We start from the raw sequence: 13,201 nt of genomic DNA, 5'->3' as shown, positions 1-13,201 counted from the left end.
GCAACAACAACAAAAAAAATAGGAGACTGTATGATTTTCAATTTTAGGTATCAGATGAACTGGATTAAGGAATATTTAGAGAGCTGCTAAAGCATTATTTCTGGATGTGTCTATGAAGGTGTTCCCAGGGAACACTGGCACAGGAGTCTGCCAACTGAGTGGGAAATATTTGACCTCAGGGTGGTTGGGCACCATCCAATCATCTGGGGCTCTGATAGAACAGAAAGGCAGGCCAGGCACGGTGGCTAACGCCTGTAATCCCAGCACTTTGGGAGGCCAAGGCAGGCAGATCACCTGAGGTCGGGAGTTTGAGACCAGCCTGACCAACGTGGAGAAACCCTGTCTCTACTAAAAATACAAAATTAGCCAGGCGTGGTGGCGCCTGCCTGTAATCCCAGCTACCTGGGAGGCTGAGGCAGGAGATTTGCTTGAATCCGGGAGGCAGAGGTTGCGGTGAGCCGAGATCACGCCATTGCACTCCAGCCTGGGCAACAAGAGCGAAACTCCCTCTCAAAAAAAAAAAAAAAGAAAGAAAGAGAAAAGGCAGAAGAAAGGGGGATTCACTTATCTCTGTCCTATAGTTGGGGCACTCTTCCTGTCCTGACCTTGGACATCAGAACTCCAGGCTCTCTGGCCTTTGGACTATGGAACCTATATCAGCAGACCTTTTACCCCCACACGGATTCTCAGGCCTTCGGTCTCAGACTGAGAGTGACACCAACAACTTATTTCAACCCCGGTTGAGACTTTCAGACTTGACTTGAGCTACACTACTAGTTTCCCAGGGTCTCTAGCTTACAGATGGCCAATCAAGGGACTTCTTGGGCTCCATAATTATGGATCCAATTCCCTTAATAAATCTCTCTCATATATCTACATCTATATCTACTATCTATCTATCTATCTATCTATCTATCTATCTATCTATGTACATATCCTATTGGTTCTGTCTCCCTGGAAAACTCTGACGAATACACTTTGGGAGAGGTAAACTTTTTTTTTTTTTTTTAAAGACAGGATTCTGCACTCTCACCCAGACTGGAGTACAGTAGTGTGATCACAGCTCACGGCAGCCTTGACCTTCTGGGCTCAAGCAATTCTCTCACCTCAGCTTCATGAGTAGCTGGGCCCACAGGCACACGCCACAATGCCTGGCTAATTTTTGTATTTTTTTTTTGTAGAGATGGGGTCTCCCTATGTTGCCCAGATTGGTCTCAAACTCCCTAGCTCAAGCAATCTGCCCAAGTCAGCTTCCCAAAGTGCTGGAATTACAGGCATGAGCAACTGCACCTGGCCAACTTTTTTTTTTGAGACAGAGTCTCGCTCTGTCACCCAGGCTGGAGTGCAATAGCACGATGGCAGCTCACTGCAACCTCCGCCTCCCAGGTTCAAGTGATTCTCCTGTCTCAACCTCCCAAGTAGCTGGAATTACAGGCACACGTGGCCACCTCCGGCTAATTTTTTTTGTATTTTAGTAGAGATGGGGTTTCACCATATTGCCCAAGCTAGTCTCAAACTTCTGAGCTCAAGCAATCCACCCACCTTGGCCTCCCAAAGGGCTAGGATTACAGGAGTGAGCCACCGTGCCCGGCCCCAACATTTTAAAAATAAGATCCAGAGAGCCTTATTTAAAGGGAGAATGAGCCTAAAAATAATAATAATAAATAAATGAATAAGACCCATAAATTCGGCTGGGGCGGTGGCTCACGCCTGTAATCCCAGCACTTTGGGAGGCCGAGGCGGGCGGATCACGAAGTCAGGCGATGGAGACGATCCTGGCTAACATAGTGAAACCCCGTCTCTACTAAAAATACAAAAATTAGCTAGGCGTGGTGGCGGGTGCCTGCAGTCCCAGCTACTAGTGAGGCTGAGGCAGGAGAATGGCGAGAATCCGGGAGGAAGAGCTTGCAGTGAGTGGAGATCACACCACTGCACTCCAGCCTGGGCAACAGAGCGAGGCTCCACCTCAAAAAAAAAAAAAGACCCATAAATTCAATAAATTGGATTTCAACAAAATTTAAAACATATTGCTCTACAAAAAACACTGTTAAGAAAATGAAAAGGCAAGACCCAGTCTGGGAGACGATGTCAGCAAATAGGTATCTGACAAAGCATTTTAATTAGAATATATAAAGGACACTTACAACTCAATAATAAGAAAACAAACAGTGTTACAGCTCTTTTAGAATTTGTCTAAAAATATAAAAATTTTAAAAAGAAAACAATTATAAAGCAAGCAAAATATTTGAACAGATATTTTACCAAAACAGATATACAGATAACAAGCACACAAAAAGATGCTCTTTTTTTTTTTTTTTTTTTTTTGAGACAGAGTCACACTCTGTCACCCTGCCTGGAATGCAGTAGGATGATCTTATCTCACTGCAGCCTCTCAGGTTCAGGCAATTCTCAAGCCTCAGCCTCCCAAATAGCTGGGACTACCAGCACACGCCACCACACCTGGCTAATTTTTTTAGTAGAGATGGGGTTTCACCATGTTGGCCAAGGTGGTCTAGAACTCCTGACCTCAAGTGATCCACCCACCTCAGCTTCCCAAAATGCTGGGATTACAGGCATGAGTCACCTTGCCTGGCCTCGTCATTATTAATAATTAAAGAACATGGAATCAACCCAAATGCCCATCAATGATAGACTGGACAAAGAAAATGTGGTATATATACACCATGGAATACTATGCAGCCATAAAAAAGAACGAGCTCATGTCCTTTGCAGGGACATGGATGGAGCTGGAAGCCATTATCCTCAGCAAATTAACACAGGAACAGAAAGCCAAACACTGTATGTTCTCACTTATAAGTGGGAGCTGAACAATGAAAACACATGGACACAGGGAAAGAAACAACACACACTGGGGCCTTTTGAGGCAAGGGGGAGGGACAGCATCAGGAAAAATAGCTAATGCATGTGGGGCTTAACACCTAGGTGATGGGTCGATAGGCGCAGCAAACCACCATGGCACACATTTACCTATGTTAACAAACCTGTACGTCCTGCACATGTATCCCAGAACTGAAAATAAAACAAAATTTAAAAATAATAATTAAGGAAGCACAAATTTAACCACAATGAGATACCATTAAACAATCCTTAGAATGGCTACAATTAAAAAGACTGACAATACCAGAGTCATTGCACTCCCAGACTGGAGTGCAATGGCACGATCTCGGCTCACTGCAGTTTAAATAAATGAAACATTTAAAAAGTTATATTTGGGCCGGGCGTGGTGGCTCACACCTGTAATCCCAGCACTTTGGGAGGACAAAGCAGGTGGATCACTTGAGGTCAGGAGTTCAAGACCAACCTGGGTAACATGGTGAAACCCCATCTCTACTAAAAACACAAAAATTAGCCGGGTGTGGTGGCACACACCTATAATCCCAGCTACTCGGGAAGCTGAGGCAGGAGAATCGCTTAAACCTGGGAGGTGAAGGCTGCACTGAGCCGAGATTGTACCACTGCACTCCAGCCTGCGTGACAGAGCAGGACATCATCTCAAAACAACAACAAAAAAATTATTTGATTTATAAAAGTACAGCTATTACATGTTTCTGTTTGCCCTAATCGTGTTTTCTGAAATTGTGATATATATTATTTCTTAAAATATTTTTATTTTTTCTCAAATATACTTTTATATTTGCTCTTTATAACAAAAAGTTAAACATTAAAATGTTTAAAAGGGCCATGGTCAGGTACAGTGGCTCACACCTGTAGTCCCAACACTTTGGGAGGTTGAAGCAAGAGGATCACTTGAGCCCAGGAATTTGAGACCAACCCGGGCAACAAAGTGAGACCCTGTTTCTACAAAGAACAGAAAAATTAGCCAGATGTGGAGGTGCACACCTGTGGTCCCAGCTACAGGGGAGGCTGAGGCAGGAGGATCCCTTGGGCCCAGGAGGTCAAGGCTATAGTGAGCCTTGTTCATGCCACTGCATTCCATCCTGGGCAACAGAGTGAGACCCTCTCTTAAAAAATAATAATAATAAAAATAGCCGGGCACAGTGGCTCATGCTTGTAATCCCAGCACTTTGGGAGGCCGAAGTGGGTGGATCACAAGGTCAGGAGTTTGAGACGAGCCTGACCAACATGGAGAAACCCCGTCTCTACTAAAAATACAAAAATTAGCCAGGCGTGGTGGCGCGCACCTGTAATCCTAGCTACACAGGAGGCTGAGGCAGGAGAATCGCTTGAACCCAGGAGGCAGAGGTTGCAGTGAGCTGAGACCATGCCACTGCACTCCAGCCTAGGCGACAGAGCAAGACTCCATCTCAAAAAATAATAATAATAATTAATATATAAAATAAAATTATTGCAATAAATATCCGACAGATTGTTGTTTGTGTGTGTGTGTGTATATATATATCTTTACACACTTTCACTAATATTTTTAAGATAAAAATTTAAACATAAGGTGCTAGTGAAACTGCCCTTGCAAAAATTATAACTGAGAAAATTATCACGGTGAAAGGGACCTGACCTAACTGAATCTATCTTGCTTCTAACCTCCAAGCTATCTTTGCTCATTCCTGGGCATAGGGTGAACTAACTTTGAGATGAAATTACTTTATAGTTTAACTCTAAAACAAGACAATAAAACTCTTTCCCAAAACAAACCGCTTCTTGCCTGAGGAATAGACACCCTTCACATAACTAACAATTAGCTACAAGATTAGAAATTATGGCTTAGGAGTCATTCAGCTGAAGGTTGCAAGATTCTGAACCTCCCCAAATCGCTCCCAGGGATAATATCACTTTTGTAAAGCTTAATATCAATGCTTGAGATATTTTGCCTATTCTGCACTCAGTGGATCAGCTGGCACCACCCACATAGATAAACTGCCTCATCCAGTCTTGTGGCCCCCACCTAGGAACTGACTCAGCAAAAGAGGTCAGCTTTGACTCCCTATGATTTCATCTCCAACCCGGCCAATCAGCACTCCCCAATTTCTGACCCCTTACCCACCAAATTCTCCTTAAAAACCCCAATCCTGGAGTTTTCGGGAAGATTGATTTGAGTAATAACTCCATCTCCCATATGGTGTGGCCAGCCTCCCATCAATAAAATTCTTTCTTTACTGCAATGCCATGGTCTTTATTTGTGCAGCAGGCAGGAAGAACCCATCAGATGGTTACACTGGGTCAAAGGATATGCACTTAAAGTGTTTATAGATGATTCCAAGTTTTCCCCAAAAATGGCTGCACTAATTTATGCCCTTTTCTGCCTTACTTCTATGTCGACATTGAAAAATATTTGCCAGTATATGAAGGAGGGGGAGGAGGAGGAGAAGAAAAAAAAATTTGATACAATATGATACAGAGAAATACTATCTTGCTTCATTTTACATTTCTTTATTAAAAAGATTTAATCTTTCATATTTTTCCTATCTAATGGGGCTTACATTTTTTCTTTTTTGAGTTGCCTATTCATATTCTTTGCTCTCTTTCTACAGAGCTGTTTCTATGTTTCATTTCTTTTCTTTTCTTTTCTTTTTTCTGAGATGGAGTCTTGCTCTTGTTGTCCAGGCTGGAGTGCGGTGGCGCCATCTCGGCTCACCGCAACCTCCACTTCTTGGGTTCAAGCAATTCTCCTGCCTCAGCCTCCTGAGTAGCTGGGATTACAGGCACGTGCCACCATGCCTGGCTAATTTTGTATTTTTAGTAGAGATGGGATTTCTCCATGTTGGTCAGGGTGGTCTTGAACTCCCGACCTCAGGTGATTCACCCACCTCAGCCTCCCAAAGTGCTGGGATTACAGGTGTGAGCCACCGTGCCTGGCCAGTGTTTGTATGTTTCTTGTTGATTTTAGGAGTACTTTATCTTTTAAGTACTTTTTAGGTAAATATTTGCAAATATTTTCATCCAGCCTACGGTTTTTCTTTTAACTTTTCATTTTAATGTGGTTTACAGTGTTCAGCTTTTTGTTTCCTTGTGCTTTATTTTTGGTCATATCATTTTATAATCAAAATGTTTAATGTGTGCTATTGGTCACAAGAAGGACTTAGTGATAGTGTGAATCTATCAGTGTAAGAATTCCCCACATGTAGAAAAACTGCAAATGTGTAGATCCTAATGAGGCTGGCCAGAAGCAAAGCCATTCTCATGAAGCAAAGAATTATAGCTATTTTCCTGCTCTAAATAACCTAGGTATCATTTAGTGAAGTCTACAGAATTCTAATTTTAAGTAGAGAAACTCTCTGGGAATGTTTAACCGATATTCACATCATGTTTACAGAATTCCGAATGGAATTTCTTAGCGCATATTCAACTAAGGGAATCGAAAAATAAGGCACTCATGCTATCACCACCATCACTACCCCCTTTCTTTACTCATTGTAGAAACTGCTAATTGATCACTCTTTCTTCCAGAGCCCAGATGTGGCCTAAAAGGTTTTCTCTATGAATCAGTAGAGTAAGCTGTTACCAACAGTTTGGGATTAGCACATAAGACAAAACCTGTTTTGCCACCCTGGTTCTAGCCCAATATTTCATAGTTAGAGGAAGAAATGAAGGGCCAGGTCGAGACTGTGACTTAACACGGGATCATGCAGCAAGTTAGTTATGAAGCCACAGCTCAAAACCAGCCTCCTGCTGCCCAATCTAACGCTCCTTCCAGGGCATGACTATGTCCTGCCTCTTCCGCCACCCCCAGAGGTGGCCCCTCATAGAATATGTGGTAAGGTCCCTTACAAAGAGTAAATTATACATAGAAACATTTTAGTCACAATGTATATGTCAATAACATCCTAATAGGGTTAAAGCTGGATTAGGAAGGGGCCTTGTTGGGCAATTGATGGGGGTACCAATCTGTAAGGGGCCCTGAAACACATGACAAACATGAGGACGTGGAGAACTTGTCTCAGGGAAAGCTCTGTATGGATTTGAATAAAATATGGAATAAAGTTGTTGCAGAAGGAGTGAGGAAGAAGAGTTGCCTCAAGGAGCAGGCCCAGTACCAACACAGAGTCACTAAGCAGCTAGTCTGATGAACTTTTTCTTTGGAGAGTGGAACAATAATACATTATTGGGGGCCAGAAGCAGTGGCTCACACCTGTAATCCCAACACTTTGAGAGGCTGAGGTGGGAGGATCGCTTGAGGCCAGGAGTTTGAGACCAGCCTCAGAAACATCGTGAGACACCGTCTCTACAAAAAATTTTAAAAATTAGCTGGAAATAGTGGCACATGCCAGTAGTCATAGCTACTTGGGGAGCTGAGGACTGCTTGATCCCAGGAGCTTGAGTTTACAGTGATCATAGCTCAAGCTGTGATCGCTCCAATGCACTCTAGCCTGGGTGACAGAATGAGACTCTGTCTCTTAAAAAATTAAATAAATAATTGGGAATAATAAAAGAGAAACTAAAGATTGACAAAAGCGAGCCTCCTCCTCCATCCTTCTCCATGCATGCACCACTTCTCCTCTAAACTAACATTGACAAGTATCTAAGGACTATCAATTTAGAGTATCACCACATTATTAACCTACACTGAGCACCAAATTGCTAGTTCTCAGAGGCACCTGGCATGTCTCCAGCCAGCTTTATTTACTCCCACCCTAAACTCTTCCATCTTGCCTCCTCTAAAAAGGCTTCCTGCCGGGCGCGGTGGCTCACACCTGTAATCCCAGCACTTTGGGAGGCCGAGGCAGGTGGATCACGAGGTCAGGGGTTCAAGACCAGTCTGGGCAACATGGTGAAACTCCATCTCTACTAAAAATACAAAAGTTAGCCGGGTGTGGTGGCACGTGCCTGTAATCCCGGCTACTCGGGAGGCTGAGGCAGGAGAATCGCTTGAACCCGGGAAGGCAGAGGTTGCAGTGAGTCGAGTTTGCTCCATTGCACTCCAGCCAGGGCAACAGAGTGAAGCTCCATCTCAGAAAAAAAATAATAAAAATAAAATAAAGGCTTCCTGGGCCTGGCATGGTGGCTCACACCTGTAATCCCAGCACTTTGGGAGGCCAAGGTGGGCAGATCACCTGAGGTCAGGAGTTCGAGACCAGCCTAGCCAACACGGTGAAACCCCGCTTCTACTAAAAATACAAATATTGCTTTTCCTCCCTGACGCCGCCGAGGTCACGCACGTGAGGCCTCTCCACCACCGCCCCAATGCGATACATCGCCTCCTACTTGCTGGCTGCCCTCGGGGGTAACCCCTACCCCAGCGACAAGGACATCAAGATGATCCTGGACAGCGTGGGCATCGAGACGGACAACGACCGGCTCAACAAGGTTATTAGTGGGCTGAATGGAAAAAACATTGAAGACGTCATTGCCAAGAGTATTAGCAAGCTTGCCAATGTACCTGCTGGTGGGGCTGTGGCCGTCTCTGCTGCCCCAGGCTCTGCAGCCCCTGCAGCTGGTTCCACCTCCTCGCTGCAGCAGAGAAGAAAGATGAGAAAGAGGAGTCTGAAGAGTAAAACGATGACATGGGATTTGGCCTCTTTGATTAAACTCCTGCTCCCCTCCAAATAAAGCCTTTTACACATCTCTCAAGTTAAAAAAAAAAAAAATTAGCCCAGCATATAGTGGGCACCTGTAATCCCAGCTACTCAGGAGGCTGAGTGGGGAGAATTGTTTGAACCTGGGAGGTAGAGGTTGCAGTGAGCCGAGATCACGCCATTGCACTCCAGCCTGGGAGATGGAGGGAGACTCCGTCTCAAAAAAAAAGAAAAAAGGCTTCCTGGACAGCTGCCCTGCCCGTGCTACCTATTTCTTTTTTTGCTTATCATCTGCACCCTGACTAGGCCCTGGGACCATGCCAGCTGTTATTGGCAAGCATCTCTCTATGGAAGTACAACCTGCTTCTTCTTCACAGGCATAAACTGTGCCTTTTCCTCTTTCATGTCATGCAGCACATGGTTAACACAATCTTGTTCAAAAAGCATTTATTAAATGGCAAAAAGAATATTATGGTAACTTATGGGCTTGACTTTCAAAGGATCCATGGAGACCTTGGAAGCAAGCTTCAAGGCCTATCTCATTGGCTCCTCTACTATTCATGAAAGGATTCTGCTTAGAGAGGTGTTTTTTTGTTGTTGTTTTTTGTTTTTGTTGCCCAAGCTAGAGTGCAGTGGGGCACTCTCAGCTCACTGCAACCTCTGCCTCCCAGGTTCAAGTGATTCTCATGCCTCAGCCTCCCAAGTAGCTGCGATTATAGGCATGCACCACCATGCCCAGCTAATTTTTGTATTTTTTTGTAGAGACGGGGTTTCACCAGTGTTGGCCAGGCTGGTCTCAAACTCTTGACCTCAAGCCATCTGCCTGCCTCGGCCACCCAAAGTGCTAGGATTACAGGCGTGAGCCACCATTCCCACCCAAGAGGCATCATTTTGAATTGCTGCTATGGTTTGAATGTGTCCCTCAAAGCTCATGTTTTGGAAACTAAATGCCTAGTGCAGCAGTGTTGACAGGTGGGAACTTAGAGGTAATTAGATCATGAGAGCCCCTCATTAATGAATTAATGCTGATATTGTGGGAGTGGTTTCCTGATAAAAGAATGAGTTTAGCCCCTTCCCCCCATGTCTCTCTCCCTATCATCTCCCTCCCTTCCTCCCCCTTCTTCCCCTCTCCCTCCCTCTCTTGCTCTTCTGCCACATGCCATGGAATGATGCCACAAGAAGAACCTCATTGCTATTAGACTTCCCAGGCTTCAGAACTGAGAGAATTTTTTTTGTTTTGTTTTTTTGTTTTGCCGAGACAGGGTCTCCTTCTGTCACCCAGGCTGGAATAATGCAGTGGGGCAATCATGGCTCACTGCAGCCTCAGCCTCCTGGGCTCAACTGATCTGCCCGCCTCAGCCTCCTGAGCAGCTGGGAATACAGGCATGCACCACCATGTCCACCTAATTTTTGTATTTTTTTGTAGAGAGGGTGTTTCGCCATGTTGCCCAGGTTGGTCTCAAACTCCTGGGCTCAAGTGATCCACCCCCCTCAGCCTCCCAAAGTGCTGGGACTACAGGTGTGAGCCACCCCATGGAGAAATTTCTTTATAAATTATCCAGTCAGTGGTATTCTGCTGTAGCAACACAAAATGCACTAAAACAATCGCCTTAGCTGTTCTTATTTTGCAACCGATTCCCATTTAATCATAGTATTATAGATATGTAACATGTACTTCTACCTCCCCTCATGCCTAAGGCTCATAGCAATTTGTAGTGAGGCCCACATGGAATTTATTTATCCTCTATCTTGAAGGCTGAAATAGGGGACAAAGGTAGGAAAGAAATAAAAGTGGGGCTGAAATAAGGGAAGGACGCGGTGAATGCTGATGTGAGTTCACTGATAAACGCTAAACTTTATTTAGAAGAGTGGCTCTGGCCAGGCACAGTGGCTCATGCATGTAATTCCAGCACTTTGGGAGACCAAGGCAGGCAGATCACTTGAGGTCAGGAGTTCAAAACAAGCTTGGCCAAAATGGTGAAACCCCGTCTCTACGGAAAAAAAAGTTATATATACACACACACACACAGAGATAGATATAGATAGATAGATATAGATATGGAAATATAGAAGAGTGGCTCTTGGCCGGGAGCGGTGGCTCACGCCTGTAATCCCAGCACTCAGGGAGGCCGAGGCGGGTGGATCACGAGGTCAGGAGATCGAGACCATCCTGGCTAACACGGTGAAACCCCGTCTCTACAAAAATATAAAAAAGTAGCCGGGCGTGGCGGCAGATGCCTGTAGTCCCAGCTACTCAGGAGGCTGAGGCAGGAGAATGGCATGAATCCAGGAAGCGGAGCTTGCAGTGAGCCGAGATCACGCCACTGCACTCCAGCCTGGGCGACAGAGAGACTCCGTCTCAAAAAAAAAAAAAAAGAGGAGTGGCTCTTAACTGTGAGGAGATTTTGCACCCCCAAGTAGGTTGCCAAATTATAGGTGGTATACCCAGTTACATTCACACATACTAAAGATTATTCAGGCTGGGCGCAGTGGCTCATGCCTGTAATCCCAGAACTTCAGGAGGAGGAGGCAGACAGATAACTTGAGGCCAGGAGTCCGAGACCAGCCTGGCCAACCTGTTGAAACCCCGTCTCCACTAAAAATACAAAAATTAGCCGGGCGTGGTGGTGCACATCTGTAATACCAGCTACTCGGGAGGCTGAGGCAGGAGAATCGCTTGAACCCAGGAGGCGGAGGTTGCAGTGAGCGGAGATCACGTCACTGCACTCCAGCCTGGGAGATAGAGTGAGAATCTGTCTCAAAATTTAAAAAAAAAAAATTATTCATTATTTCTCTAAAATTCAAATTTAAGTAGGCGTCTTGAATTTGTTGTTGTTGTTGTTGTTGTTGTTGTTGTTGTTGTTGTTGTTGAGACGGAATCTCGCTCCGTCGCCCAGGCTGGAGTGCAGTGGCACGATTTCGGCTCACTGCAAGCTCCGCCTCTCGGGTTCACGCCATTCTCCTGCCTCAGCCTCCAGAGTAGCTGGGACTACAGGCGCCCGCCACTAGGCCCGGCTAATTTTTTGTATTTTTAGTAGAGACGGGGTTTCACCTTGTTAGCCAGGATTGTCTCCAACTCCTGACCTCGTGATCCGCCTGTCTCGGCCTCCCAAAGTGCTGGGATTACAGGTGTAAGCCACCGTGCCCGGCCCGGCATCTTGAATTTTTATTTGCTAAATCTGGTAACCCTAACCCAGGGAACATGTGTCAATTTCTGAAGACATTATTTATTGTCACAACTTGGGAGTGCTACTGGCATCTAGTAGGTAGAGGCCAAGAATGCCGCTAAACATTCTCCAATGCACAGGGCAGGCCCCTCACAGCAAAGAATTATCTGGTCCAAAATGCTAACAGTGCCAGCATTTGACTTAGCCTGACTTGTAGCCTGACTTAGAAGGATGACTTTATCACTACAAAGAACTTATTATCACTAAAATATCACAGTAGGAAAACAGTACGCGTGTATATATGTAGGCACATATATTCTCCCACCCCGCCCCCAAAAACATGTTTCATAAGTTTCTGTCTTTTAAATCTACAAGCTATTATGAATTGGAGTTTTATAACAGTAACTTCCACAACCCCGGGGAGATATGACAAAATTCAGATCACGTTTTGGGGGGAAAGAAACTCAGAAATATTAAGTGATTTTCCAGGATCCCACAGAGCCCTAAGGAAAATAGAATTAAAACTCACAACTGCTAAACACATTGCTCATTCCAATAAAGCCGGCCTGTCTGCACCTCAACTGCTCAGCTCTCACCACGCTTGGAATAGGGTGGCTGCAAAAGGTTTTAGTTTTCAAGAGGAGATCAAAAGTTTTCACAACTGATTAGCATCCAGAAAGCACAGCCTCCTTTAACCTTGAGATGCAAATAGCCCAAGATTGTCAAGGGATCTGAGAGCTGGAGGATTTGATGGAAGATCAAATTCCTGACATTTCCAGGGCAATTAGTTTCACATGCAAAGTCACAGGAAGGTGCTGCCCATTCTCCACAAGCAGTAAAGCTGTAACAAGACTCAGCTTTACAAATTTGGACTAATTGGCCTGTACACACCCAGCAGAGTTCATTATCATCATCCCCATTTCATAGAACAGAGAAGGTAGGTAGAAATCTGTTTATTCCACTACTAGGCACAGGCAACTTTAATATTTCCTATTTCAGAGCCCTATACATAAACTCCAGATACAGAAGGTTGGGATAACTCTGCTAATTATTCAGACCAGCGGGAAGGAAAGGTCTGGAATTAAGTCAAATCTCTTTGCTGGCGCCCCTTAAAATTTCACTTGAAGGTGAGTCTTGGCTTCAAAAGGGTTTAAAACGGCTCAGCACTTTTATCTGATGGTTAAGGAAACCAGGGAGGAAGTTGCTGTCAATTCCAGCCAGGACTTTGGAGTCTGAGCTAAATTGATTTTGAAAGATTTGATCGCTGAACCACTTTTCTTGCACTGGCAGCCCAGGCTGGAGCCACGGCTGACTTCTCCGGACGTGCCATGGAGGTCAAATTCCAGCCAGGTGGCCAAGTGCATTTGGTAACTCAAATGTAGCCTGTTGTCACAATGGATTTTCCACTTGCAAGTATACAGTTGTATGTGTCTTTTGTCATTGCCCCAGCTCTCTGAAGGACACCACATCAGCATCCTCTGGAGCCATTCAATGGCTTGGGACTCTTCCATCCGTCGGGAGGCTCTGCTTGACTGACAAGGTGTGTGACAACCCCGGACTCTCCAGGGCTTTTTGTCAGAGGCA

At 45.0% G+C, this 13,201-nt stretch overlaps 2 pseudogenes; both read left to right on the top strand.

Moving 5' to 3' along the window:
* The first annotated feature begins 2,166 nt into the window (after positions 1-2,166).
* Positions 2,167-2,196, top strand: LOC112439948 (U7 small nuclear RNA; annotated as a pseudogene).
* Positions 2,197-7,231: 5,035 nt separating this feature from the next.
* On the top strand, positions 7,232-8,926 carry LOC100987010 (large ribosomal subunit protein P2-like; annotated as a pseudogene).
* The last annotated feature ends 4,275 nt before the right edge of the window (positions 8,927-13,201 follow it).

Source organism: Pan paniscus, chromosome 4 (genome assembly GCF_029289425.2).
Source record: "Pan paniscus chromosome 4, NHGRI_mPanPan1-v2.0_pri, whole genome shotgun sequence".
In the NCBI taxonomy this organism is placed as follows: Eukaryota; Metazoa; Chordata; class Mammalia; order Primates; family Hominidae; genus Pan; species Pan paniscus.
This window is presented reverse-complemented; position numbering and strand designations above follow the sequence as displayed.